We start from the raw sequence: 13,127 nt of genomic DNA, 5'->3' as shown, positions 1-13,127 counted from the left end.
GGGTCGCAGAGAGTCAGACATGACTGAACCACTTTCACTTTCATTCTCCGTTTACTAAGAGCATATTTCTTATAAATGTTGAAGTAAACACATTGCTTTCTTTGTATCCATTGTAATTATTATATAATATTATTTTCCTTATTAATGATAGTTGGTTTATTTAAAGAATTTTGCTTTAGCAACAGTAGCCGTTAAATTTTGGTGTTATCAATTTTGTATATTGCTTGATTTATTCTTTTCAGGTTTGTGCATATACATTTATGATTTCTCTTTCTTACAATGTCTTTTTAAAGTTTTGATATCAAGAACATATAGGCCCCAAATATGTTGAAAAGTATTTTCTGGGAAAACGTATGTGTAAATATGGCAACAGTTTTCGTATATAGTAATTTAACTTTACCTGCAAAATATCTGTTTCTAGGAAGGATTTAAGTTATAGACTAAAATTTTTAAAGAGCTATAGGATTTTCTCATATTATTCTGGGTAAGATATTTTTCCCCTTAGGAGTTGATTCATTTCATCAAAAATTTCAATTATTAGTATAAAGTTTTTCATGTCCTCCTATTTTACTGTATTTTTAATATTTGGGGATATAAGACAGTGCTCCTGTTTTTATTATTAGTATTGGTTATATATGACTTCTTTTAGTTATATATGACTTCTAACCATATATATGGTTATATATGACTTCTTCTTTTAGACTTTTAGTCTTTAAGCATTTCATTTTTGATAACAGCTTTATTGAGACAGAATTCAGACTGTAAAATTCACATACCACAAAATTGAAAAATGTACAATTCAGTGGGTTTTAGTATATTCACAGAGTTGTGCAACCATCACTGATATCTAATTTAGAATATTTTCATTACTCCAAATTAGTCCCTGCTAATGCACCCATTAACAGAGACTCCATTTCTTCCTACCTAAGCCCTAAGCAATCACTAATCTACTTTGCATCCTTATGAATATGCTTATTCTAGACATTTCATTTAAATGGAATCATGCTGGGTTCTCTCTCTTAACATACTGTTTTCAAGGTTTTTTCATGTTGTGGCATGTATCAGTACTTCATTGATTTTTTTACTGCCAAATAATACAGATGGTCCTCAATTTATACTGGTTTGACTTAACGATTTTTCAACTTTATAATGGCACAAAATGGTATGTATTCAGTAGGAACCATACTTCATATTTTGATTTTTAATCTTTTCTCCAGGCTAGTGATACACAGTAAGTTAAGATATTCCTTCATGGTGCTGGGCAGTGGCAGCAAGCTATAGCCACAAAATCACCAGGGTAAACAACTAATATACTTACAATCATTCTGTACCCGTGCAACCATTCTGGTTTTGACTTTCAGTATGGGGTCAAATAAATCACACGTGATGTTTAATGCTTTATTATAAAATAGGCTTGTGGTAGATGATTTTACCCAACTTTAGGCTAATGTGTTTTGAGCACATGTAATGTAGGCCAGGCTACTCTAGTTGCCCTAAATGTATTTTTAACTTACAATGGGTTTATCGGGATGTAACCCCATTTTTAAGTAGAGGAAGATCTGTACTCCATTGTACAGATACTTCACATTTTGTTTTTCCATTCACTAGTTGACAGATATTTGGGTTTGTTTTCTACTTTTTGTCTGTTATGCTACTATGAACATTTGTATACAAGATTTGTATATACATTTGTTTTCAGTTCATTGTGTACATATCTAAGAGTGGAATGCTTGGGTCATATGGTAACTCTATGTTTAATACTCTGAAGCACTGTCAAATAGTTTTCCAAAGTGAATGCATAATTTTATAATTTCACCAGCATGTTTAACAGTCCCAGTTCCTCCACATCCTCACCAAACTGGTTGTCTATCTTTTTTTGCTTTAGCCATCCTAGTGAGTGGGTATGAAGTAGTATCTTATTGTGGTTTTGCTTAACATTTCTCAAATAACTGGTGATGTTAAGCATCTTTTCATATAACTATTGGCTATTTTTATATCTTCTTTGGAAAAATGTTTATTCAGACCATTTTCCATTAAAAAAATTTTTTTTATAATGGAGTTGTAAGAGTTTGTTAAATACTCTAGGTAGAAAGCTCTTATCAGATATATGATTTGTAAATATTTTCTCCTCATATGTTAATTGTTTTTTCACTTTCTTGATGGTGTACTTTGAAACATAAACCTTAATTATGAAGTTTCATTTGTCTATATTTTCTTTAATCACTTGGGTTTTTGGTATTATGTATAAGAAACCATTATATCATCCAAAGTTACAAAGATTTACTCCTATTTTTTTCCTAACAGTTTTACTGTTTTAACTGTTACAGTTAGATCTATGATCCATTTTAATGTTTTTGTACATGGTGTGAGGGAGGGTTCCAACTTTATTCTTTTACATGTCAATATCCAGTTGTTCACATATTGCTGGCCTCAGCAATACGTGAACTGTGAACTTCCAGATGTGCTTCAGCAATACATGAACCGTGAACTTTCAGATGTTCAAGCTGGTTTTAGAAAAGGCAGAGGAACCAGAGATCAAATTGCCAGCACCCACTGGATCATCGAAAAAGCAAGAGAGTTCCAGAAAAACATCTACTTCTGCATTATTGACTATGCCAAAGCCTTTGACTGTGTGGATCACAAGAAACTGTGGAAAATTCTGAAACAGATGGGAATACCAGACCACCTGACCTGCCTCTTGAGAAACCTATATGCAGGTCAGGAAGCAACAGTTAGAACAGGACATGGGACAACAGGCTGGTTCCAAATAGGAAAAGGAGTACGTCAAGGCTGGATATTGTCACCCTGCTTATTTAACTTATATGCAGAGTACGTCATGAGAAACGCTGGGCTGGAAGAAGCACAAGCTGAAACCAAGTTTGCCAGGAGAAATATCAATAACCTCAGATATGCAGATGATACCACTCTTATGGCAGAAAGTGAAGAGGAACTAAAAAGCCTGTTGATGAAAGTGAAAGAGGAGAGTGAAAAAGTTGGCTTAAAGCTCAACATTCAGAAAACAAAGATCATGGCATCTGGTCCCATCACTTCATAGGAAATAGATGTGGAATCAATAGAAACAGTGTCAGACTTTATTTTTCTGGGCTCCAAAATCACTGCAGATGGTGATTGCAGCTATGAAATTAAAAGACACTTACTCCTTGGAAGGAAAGTTATGACCAACCTAGATAGCATATTCAAAAGCAGAGACATTACTTTGTCAACAAAGGTCCATCTAGTCAAGGCTATGATTTTTCCAGTAGTCATGTATGGATGTGAGAGTTGGACTATGAACAAAGCTGAGTGCCAAAGAATTGATGCTTTTGAACTGTGGTGTTGGAGAAGACTCTTGAGAGTCCCTTGGACTGCAAGGAGGTCCAACCAGTCCATCTCCTCCTTTAGAGGAGATCAGTCCTGGGTGTTCTTTGGAAAGAATGATGCTAAAGCTGAAACTCCAATACTTTGGCCACCTCATGCAAAGAGTTGACTCACTGGAAAAGATCTTGAGGCTGGGAGGGATTGGGGGCAGGAGGAGAAGGGGACGACAGAGGATGAGATGGCTGGATGGCATCACCGACTCAATGGACATGAATTTGAGCAAGCTCTGGGAGTTGGTGATGAACAGGGAAGCCTGGCGTGCTGCAATTCATGGGGTCATAAAGAGTCGTACACGACTGAGCGACTGAACTGAACTGAACTGAACTGATCCAGTTGTTCCAGTATCATTCACTGAAAAGATTATTCCACAAGCTCCACTGAATTTTTAAAAATCAATGACCACAATGTATGGAATCATTTCTGTACTCTCAATTCTATTCCATTGATATCTTATTCTATTAGTGCATTGTCTTGGTTACTGAACTTTGTAATAAGTTTGAAATGAGACATATGTATTCTCCAACTTTGTCCTTTTTTTAAGATTGTCTTCTCTGGATTCCTTTTCTGTGAGTGGAACCTTGCATATACATGGAATAGATAAACGTTACAATCAGTTTTTTGATTTCTGTGAAAAGCCAGCTGGGATTGTGATAGCAATTGCATTGAATCTGTACATCAGTTTGGGTAGTATCGGTATCGTAGTAATACGGTTTTCCAGTCTATGATTATGAATATCTTTCTATTTAATTAAAGCTTTCTTAACTTTTTTCAACAATGTTTTATAGTTTTCAGTGTACACATTTTGTAATTTTTTGGTTAAGTTTACTCTAAATTAGTTTACTCTTTTTGATGATATTGTAAGGGGATTTTTTTCTTAATTAAATTTCAGAGTGTTCATAGCTCAGTTCTTGGTGTTTGTTTTTAGTTTTTTTCCCAAACGCCAACTTTCATTATTGTACATTTGAAATTTATTTCATTAATTTTTTTCTTTTCTCCTAATTGTTTCCCCTATTCTACTTTTTTTTTTAAGCTTTAAATTTCAGCTGTTTTTCTAATTCTTGAAATGGATTCTCAGATCATTGATTTTCAGCAATTTTTCTTTCTTATATGCATTTAAAGATATAAATATCCCTTAAAGCATGGCTTAACTGTATCTTACAAGTTTCAAAGTGTAATATCTTAATGATTAGTAAGTTCAGATATTTTCTATTATGATTTTATTTACATACATTCTTAATTTATAAAGATATGATCTTTAGATATCTTTCTCTTGTCAGTTTATTGCTTAATTGCACTGTGGTATTAGATGTATTATGTATCAATCTTTTGAAATATTTTGTATTTATTTTGTGGCCCAGCTTACAATCAATTTTTTTTGCAAATGTTTTATGCACAGTAGAAAGTAATATATATTCTATAGTTGTTGAATGCAGTGTTTTATCTATGTCTAGTATGTCAAATTAATATTGTATGTCAAGTTAATATTATTGTTCAAATCTTCTATGTTTTACTCAGTTATCTTATTTCGCCTGTGCTGGATCTTCAGTGCTTTGGGGTGGGCTTTCTCACATTCTGGTGAGTGGGAGCTACTCTCTAGTTGTGGTGCTCGGGCTTCCCATTGCAGTGGCTTCTCTTGCTGCTGAGCACAGGCTCTAGGTGTGTGAGCTTAGTAATTCTGGCTCGTGGGCTTAGTTGCTCCACAGCATGTGGAATCTTCCTAGACTAGGAATAGAACCCTTGTCCCTTTCATTGGTAGGCAGATTCTTATTCTCTGCGCCACCAGGGAACTCCCAAATCTTCTATCCTTTGTGATAGTTTTCCTCTGCCTAATCTATGTGTTAATGAGAGAGGTAGTTAAAATTGCCCAGAGTAGTTGTGGATTTATCTATTTCTCCTTAGAGTTCTATTTTAACTTTATGTACTTCAAGGATGTGTTATCAGGTGTCCACATATTTAACATCTTCATCTTCCTAGTGGATTAAATCTTTTATCATTGCAAAAGTTTCCTGTTAATCTATAGTAAAGGTTTTCTCATTTTATCTACTTTGTCTGGTGTTAATATAGTTATTGCTCTTTTTTTGTGTTTGTGTAGTATATTTATGTTACTTCCCTTTATTTTGGCCTCTTTAGTCCTGTTTAAGTTATCCGTTGATGATACCCAAATCTTAGTGGCTTAAAACAACAATGTATTATTATCTTTCATGGTTCTGTGGGTTCATACGCCTCAGCTCAGTAGTTCTCATTTGGAAGGGGGTCCCTCATGTAGTTTCAGTCATATGGCAGCTGATGCTGGAATCGTGTATGGACTTGATTTGACTGGATGGCCAATATATCTTCTTTTCTCACTTATTTAGCATCTCAGCTGGAATGGTTGAAGTAGCTGAGGGATGATCAATCATCACCCTTTCTTCACAGAACCTCTATATATGGCTAGCTCAGGATTTCTCACAGCACGTCAAGTTCAGAGTAGTTGGATTTCTTTCTAGATGACTGGCTTCCTCCAGGGGGCATGATCCAAGAGACTAAGGAAGAAGCTACAGATGTTTTATGTCCTAGCTATGGAAGTCAGAGACATTCAATTATTGAAAAAGATCTGGCTAGTCAAAGCTATGGTTTTTCCTGTGGTCATGTATGGTCATGTATGTGAGAACTGGACTATAAAGAAAGCTGAGTGCTAAAGAACCAATGCTTTTGAACTGTTGTGTTGGAGAAGACTCTTGAGAGTCCCTTGGACTGCAAGGAGATCCAACCAGTCCATCCTAAAGGAAATCAACCCTGAATATTCATTAGAAGGGCTGATGCTGAAGCTGAAGCTCCAATACTTTGGCCACCTGATGCAAAGAACTAACTCACTGGAAAAGACCCTGATTCTGGGAAAGACTGAAGGCAGGAGGAGAAGGGGACAATGTAGGACGAGATGGTTGGATGGCATCACCGACTCAGTGGACATGAGTTTGAGCAAGTTCTGGGAGTTGGTGATGGACAGGGAAGCCTGGAGTGCTACAGTCCATGGGGTCTCAAAGAGTCAGACACGACTGAGTGACTGAAATGGACTGAACTGAACTGATGGAAGTCATGTAGCACCACTCTGCTGTATTCTGTTTGTTCAAAGTGAGTTAGAGGGTTGAATCAGATTCAAGGAGGATGAGACTATACAAGAGTGTAAATACTGGGAGTATGATTCACTAAAGGCTATTTTTGAAAACTTAGTTACCACAATTTGCTCTCTGGCCTGCAATGGTTTCTACCTCTTCCACATGAATCTATCCATCGAGGTCCCTGAAGTCTCATTCTACTGTGGCATTAAGCTCCTTCCTGAAGTCCAGGATCTCATTATATGAATTATGTCCAGGTACAGATGAGGCTTTTTGGCTGTATCACTTGGGCACAGTTCCTTTCAATCTATATTTCTCAAAGCATGGTAATTTTAGAATATTCGTACTTCTTGCATGGTGACTATCTTTCCCCAAGGCATATTTTCTAAGAAATTAAATACATGATACAAAGCTTATTTTGACTTAGACTTGGAAGTCACAAAGCAGCACTTATATTTTATTAGTGCAAAGCAAGCCACAAATTCATCCCAGATTCAAGGGGAGGAGAGTACAAAAGGGCATGAATATTGGAAGGTGTGCTCACTGGGGAGAGGACACATGTAACCTTATATTTTCCATGTGTTAGTTGTAAGTACTGTATAGTTTCTATCTTTAAATCTATCCTAAAAATATATTTTTGAAAAAATTAAAACATTTAGATCATTTACATTTAATCTAAGTGTGGGTATGCAATGAGTTTTATTATTCTATCTCACTACTTTTTTTCTATTTATTTCACTTATCCTATATTCTCTTTTCTTTCCTTTCTTGACTCCTTTTGTATTAAATAGCTTTTCTTATTTTGCCTCCCCTCTCCCTATTAGCTTGGTTACCTTCTTACTATTTCTGAGTAGTTATTAATGGGTTATTAATGAGCATCTGGAGAAGGCAATGGCAACCCACTCCAGCACTCTTGCCTGGAAAATCCCATGGACGGAGGAGCCTGGTAGGCTGCAGTCCACGGGGTCGCTGAGTCGGGCACGACTGAGCGACTTCACTTTCACTTTTCACTTTCATGCATTAGAGAAGGAAATGGCCACCCACTCCAGTGTTTTTGCCTGGAGAGTCCCAGGGACGGGGGAGCCTGGTGGGCTGCCGTCTATGGGGTCGCACAGAGTCGGACACGACTGAAGCGACTTAGCAGCAGCAGCAATGAGCATCTGAATTCTTGAAGGGTGATTTTTCTGGCTATAAATCTTTGGTTGCTATTTATTTATTTCAGCACTTTGAAGATGTAACTCCTTCACCTTTTACTTTCTATTATCTCTGTTGGGAAGTCATACATCAAATTGTTACTCCTTTGAAGATAGTCTTATTCTTTGGCTGCTTTTAAGACTTTATGTTTTCAACAATTTTCTGTTTTTAATCTGTTTTTTGTTTTTAATTGCTACCAATATTTCTTCAAATCCAGTTTCTGCTTCATTGTCTGGATCATAAAGACACATGTGTTGGACACAGACATATGTTTTCTTCTAGGACTAACAGTATAGATATGTGTACTGTGGTGGACATTTTTCTTTATTAGCATCTAGAGAGGAAACCAGCACAATATTGTCAAGCAATTATCCTTCAATTAAAAATAAATAAACTTTTAAAAAACCTAAAAAAATGTTATTCTTATTTTTGAAGACTATATAGTAATTTAGTTGCACGAGTTATTGTAATTTATTTAAATAGCTCTCTATTGACTAAAATTTATAATCAATATCATATTTCTGTTTCTTTGGATTTATTCTTCCTTTTTCTTTCTTTGCTCCTCCCTGATAGTTCATGCCCATTCTTTTTTTTTTTTTTTTAGGCTGTGCTGGGTCTTCATTGCTGTGAGAGCTTTCCTCTAGCTGGGACTAGCAAGGGCTACTCCTCCGTGCAGTGCATGGGCCGCTTGTTGTGGTGGCTTCTCTTATCCCGGAGGACTGGCTTTAGGTGCCCAGACTTCAGTAGTTGTGGCCCCCAGGCTCTAGAGGGCAGGCTCAATAGTTGTTGTGCTGGGCTTACTTGCCCTGTGGCATGTGGGATCTTCCCGGACCAGGGATGGAACCCCTGTCTTTTGCATTGGCAGGCAGATTCTTTACCACTGAGCCACCCAGAGACGCCCTCATGCCCGTTGTTGTTTTTTTTAATAAGTAAACTTAAATATAAGTTGACTCATTGGAAAAGACTCTGATGCTGGGACGGATTGGGGGCAGGAGGAGAAGGGGACGACAGAGGATGAGAGATGGCTGGATGGCATCACGGACTCGATGGACATGCATTTGGGTGAACTCTGGGAGTTGGTGATGGACAGGGAGGCCTGGTGTGCTGCGATTCATGGGGTCGCAAAGAGTTGGACACGACTGAGCGACTGAACTGAACTGAACTGAGCTGAAACTTAAATATAAAGCCCTAACAAACTCTCTCAGAAAGGAGAGGAAGATCATGGTATAAGAATGGTACCTACAAGAAACATAGTAGGAACTGAAGGCCATTGTAACTAAAAGGAAGCCCAAGATTAACCACATATAACTATGAAATGCTTCCATGGAGGGCTAAGAATGCCTTCCTGAGAATCCAATAGATTGTACTGGGGTATGAAGGGAACTGCTGAGGACTCTCATCTTTAATGCTCATATGAGTCATCCCTTTCCCCTCATGCTTCCCAATTCCTATAATAGGACAACTCTACAATCTGAGCAGGTATGGTAAAAATAATGGGCTTCCCAGATGGTGCTAGTGGTAAAGAACCTGCTTGCCAATGCAGGAGACATAAGAGACACAGGTTCAGTTCCTGGGTCTGGAAGATCCCTTGGAAAATGGCATGGCAATCCACTCCAGTATTCTTGCCTGGAGAATCCCATGGACAGAAGAGCCTGGAGGGCTATAGTCCATAGGGTTGCAAAGAGTTGAAGACAACTAAAGTGACTTAGCATGCATGCTTGGTAAAATAATAGTTAAAACATTATGGTTTAATATAATAAAATAATGGTTAAAACATTACTCCTTTGTGGCCACTGTTCACCCTTATGCTCAGATGACTAAAAACATGTACCTAGAAATATATCAAAACAAAACAGATTTCTTCTTGTAGATGAAATAGCTAAAATTTTGGCCTCTTTATTGATCGCAGGTCATATATTTGGCTTGGAAAAAACCACAATAAACAGTTCCAATTAAAAGTTACAGAAGCTACGGTTTTCTTCTAGATTTCTAAATGCTCATGGAGAGTCAACTTCTGTGATGCATAGCTCACAGCACATACTCGAGAGTCATTCCCACAGGAATTATTTATATGAGCAAAACAAGATTGTCTTTCTCATTACACAAACATTACCTGAATTTATCCAATCAACACACTAGTTTTAAATAAATTATCTGTAACTAAAAGCATTGTCTTGTTCGTTGGATGCCATTCTCATTGGAATCATATCCAAAGCATCTAGAAATAACTCAAAACTAGAAAGTGGCCTATTTGCTATGGCTGCCTATGATTCTTGCTATAAAATAGTTGCCAGTCTGATTTGAATGTCTAAAAAGAATGGGAATTATAGGGTTCTTCTCGATTTCTAAAGAACTTGCCAGAAGGAGGCAGAGAGCCAAGAAATCCACCTGCCTGCTTGGTGGCAGCTTGTGAAAGGGCAAGGCTGGGATTTTCTGGGTGTTCTGTCCAATGACGTGGTGCAGAGAATACACCGGGAGATGGAGGAACAGTCTATGGCATCAGCCTCCAACAGACTCCCTTGAGGTAGTCCTCAGATGAAGGAAAGCAGAGTGAGAGGAGACCCTTGTCACCATTCTACCGTCAAATATGGAGCTAAACATTCCCACTTGAGCAATAAAACAAACGCCAATTGCAAACAAGGACTTCATTCAAGCCATCTGTGTGGGAGACCTGGGTTCAATGCCTGGGTTGGGAAGATCCCCTGGTGGAAGGCATGGCAACCCACTCCAGTATTCTTGCCTGGAGAATCCCCATGGACAGAGGAGCCTGGCAGGCTGCAGTCCATGGGGTTGCAAAGAATCAGACACAACTGAGCAACTAAGCAAAGCACAGCGCATCTGTTATTCTTCAATTTCTCTTCTTGCCTACTTTCTAGGTTTTGGTGGTCAGCCAGCTGATTCTTACTGTTTTCTTCTTCTTTTTAATTTTTTACCCCATTTTTCCATTTCCACCCTCAGTCTCTTGTACTTGTCTGTCCTGTAAACCAGAACCCAGGTTACTCTGGTGTGTGTGGTGTGTGTGGGTGCTAAGTCACTTCAGTCATGACCAGTTCTTCATGACCTTATAGACTGTCTATAGGATTCTCCAGGCAAGCATACTGGAGTGGCTTGCCAAGGCCTCCTCCAAGGGATCTTCCTGACCCAGGGATAGAACCCACGTCTCCTGCGGCTCCTGCATTGCAGGCGGATTCTTTACTGCTGAGCCACCAGGGAAACTCGAGAATAAGAGGCATGAGAAATCAAAGATGATGAGCAGTGTGTCCATCAGCGGAGTGCTCGTCTGAGACTTCTGTCTGTACACTCCCACCCAACCTGAGGAGGGGAGGAAGCTCTCGAGAGCCAGGAAAAGAGAAGCAAAACCGACTTCCAGATTTCAGGACCACTTAATTGTCAAACTTGCCTGGGTGCACCAAAACCAAGTACAAATCTTAAATCCAATTAGTAAACATTGCTGGTAGACTGGGACATCCTGCCCCCAAACAACCCTTAGACTTACGATTTATCTTTCCTTAATATATTACATAGTGTAGGCAAAAGGTTACTATTATGGGCCAGAATGCTCTGGAAATAAGCATCCCAGAACAGCTGAGATTGTTGCTAAATAACTGATGAGAAGGATAATGTCAGGATGCTTCTCAGTTTTCAGAGCACCAAAGATTCTTTTAAACCTTATACAGGTGAAACATCATTTTTTAACTGGGCTGAACATAAGTTTACCTGCAAATAAACCCAGTTAAATTTTGAAACATATTTTTGGGAACTAACTACTTATTCTGGAAATCACAGCTAGTCATTGTCCATCCTTAAACTAAGATGGCTTAATCTCATCTGGTTTCTCTGAAGGCTATTAATGTGTTATTAATTATTCCCAATTCCCAAACCCCATACAGTGTTTATAAAGCTCTCAGGCCCTGTAACATCTCTGCATCACCTTATACTAATGCTATATGTATAGTTATATAGTCAATCTAAATAACCTGGAACCTGCCCCTACGCTTATACTTGAGTCTCTTTACCAAAAATATTTTCCCGTTATCTCCACCTTTTAAATTTTTTCTGTCCTTTAAGGTATGACCCCAAATATCTCTTCCTTAACACACTCTTTCCCAAACCCCAGTCTTCTCTTTCTAACTTTTTTTTTTTTTTTACCATACAGTGTGGTATGTGAGGTCTTAGTTCCCTGACCACGGATCAAACTCAAGCCTCCTGCCTTGGAGGGAAAGTCTTAACCACTGGACTACCAGGAAAGTTCACTTTCCTAACTTTTTTTTGAATTCATTGTTATTTATTGAAAAGAACATTCAGTTCAGTTCAGTCGCTCAGTTGGGTCCAACTCTTTGTGACCCCATGAATTGCAGCACGCCAGGCCTCCCTGTCCATCATCAACTCCCGGAGTTCACACAAACTCACATCCATAGAGTCGGTGATGCCATCCAGCCATCTCATCCTCTGCATCCCCTTCCCCTCCTGCCCCCAACCCCTCCCAGCATCAGAGTCTTTTCCAATGAGTCAACTCTTTGCATGAGGTGGCCAAAGTATTGGAGTTTCAGCTTTAGCATCATTCCTTCCAAAGAACACCCAGGACTGATCTCCTTTAGAATGGACTGGTTGGATCTCCTTGCATCCATGGGACTCTCAGGACTCTTCTCCAACACCACAGTTCAAAAGCATCAATTCTTTGGCACTCAGCCTTCTTCACAGTCCAACTCTCACAACCATACATGACTACTGGAAAAACCATAGCCTTGACTAGACAGACTTTTGTTGGCAAAGTAATGTCTCTGCTTTTTAATATGCTATCTAGGTTGGTCGTAACTTTCCTTCCAAGGAGTAAGCGTCTTTTAATTTCATGGCTGCAATCACCATCTGCAGTGATTTTGGAGCCCCCCCAAAATAAAGTCTGACACTGTTTCCACTGTTTCCCCATCTATTTGCCATGAAGTGATGGGACCAGATGCCATGATCTTAGTTTTCTGAATGTTGAGCTTTAAGCCAACTTTTTCACTCTTCTCTTTCACTTTCATCAAGAGGCTCTTTAGTTCCTCTTCACTTTCTTCCATAAGGGTGGTGTCATCAGGCATGTGTAAGAATCCTTTTGATTCTGTCACTGTATTAGTTTGAACAAGTTACTTGTTCAAAAAATAGATATTAGTTGAATAAGAGAATGAACATTTGTCCATATCTTCCATCATTCTCTCTTACCTGAGCCTCAGTTTCTCTCATTGTATGAGTCTTAAACAATATTATAAATTGTAACAAATATTTTAAAATTCACTCTATATAAGTAAGATTTTCTGCTCCTCATTTCTACTTCTGTTAAGAATTTTCTTCAAACATAGGCAATCTGTGTTTCGGTGGTAGGATTTTGAGCCTTCGCACTTACATCCAGTTCTGTGTTATTAATAAAGGTCATCAGTAAGCCTGCATCTTACAATTTGCCCTTTCTCCATCCTCCCACCA

At 38.4% G+C, this 13,127-nt stretch overlaps 1 pseudogene; it reads right to left on the bottom strand.

Annotated features, from left to right (window-relative positions):
• Positions 1-9,975: 9,975 nt before the first annotated feature.
• The window catches only part of LOC120857986, a 35,680-nt pseudogene continuing 32,528 nt past the window's right edge, over positions 9,976-13,127 (bottom strand).

This window comes from Oryx dammah, unplaced genomic scaffold (assembly GCF_014754425.2).
Source record: "Oryx dammah isolate SB20612 unplaced genomic scaffold, SCBI_Odam_1.1 HiC_scaffold_29, whole genome shotgun sequence".
NCBI lineage: Eukaryota > Metazoa > Chordata > Mammalia > Artiodactyla > Bovidae > Oryx > Oryx dammah.
This window is presented reverse-complemented; position numbering and strand designations above follow the sequence as displayed.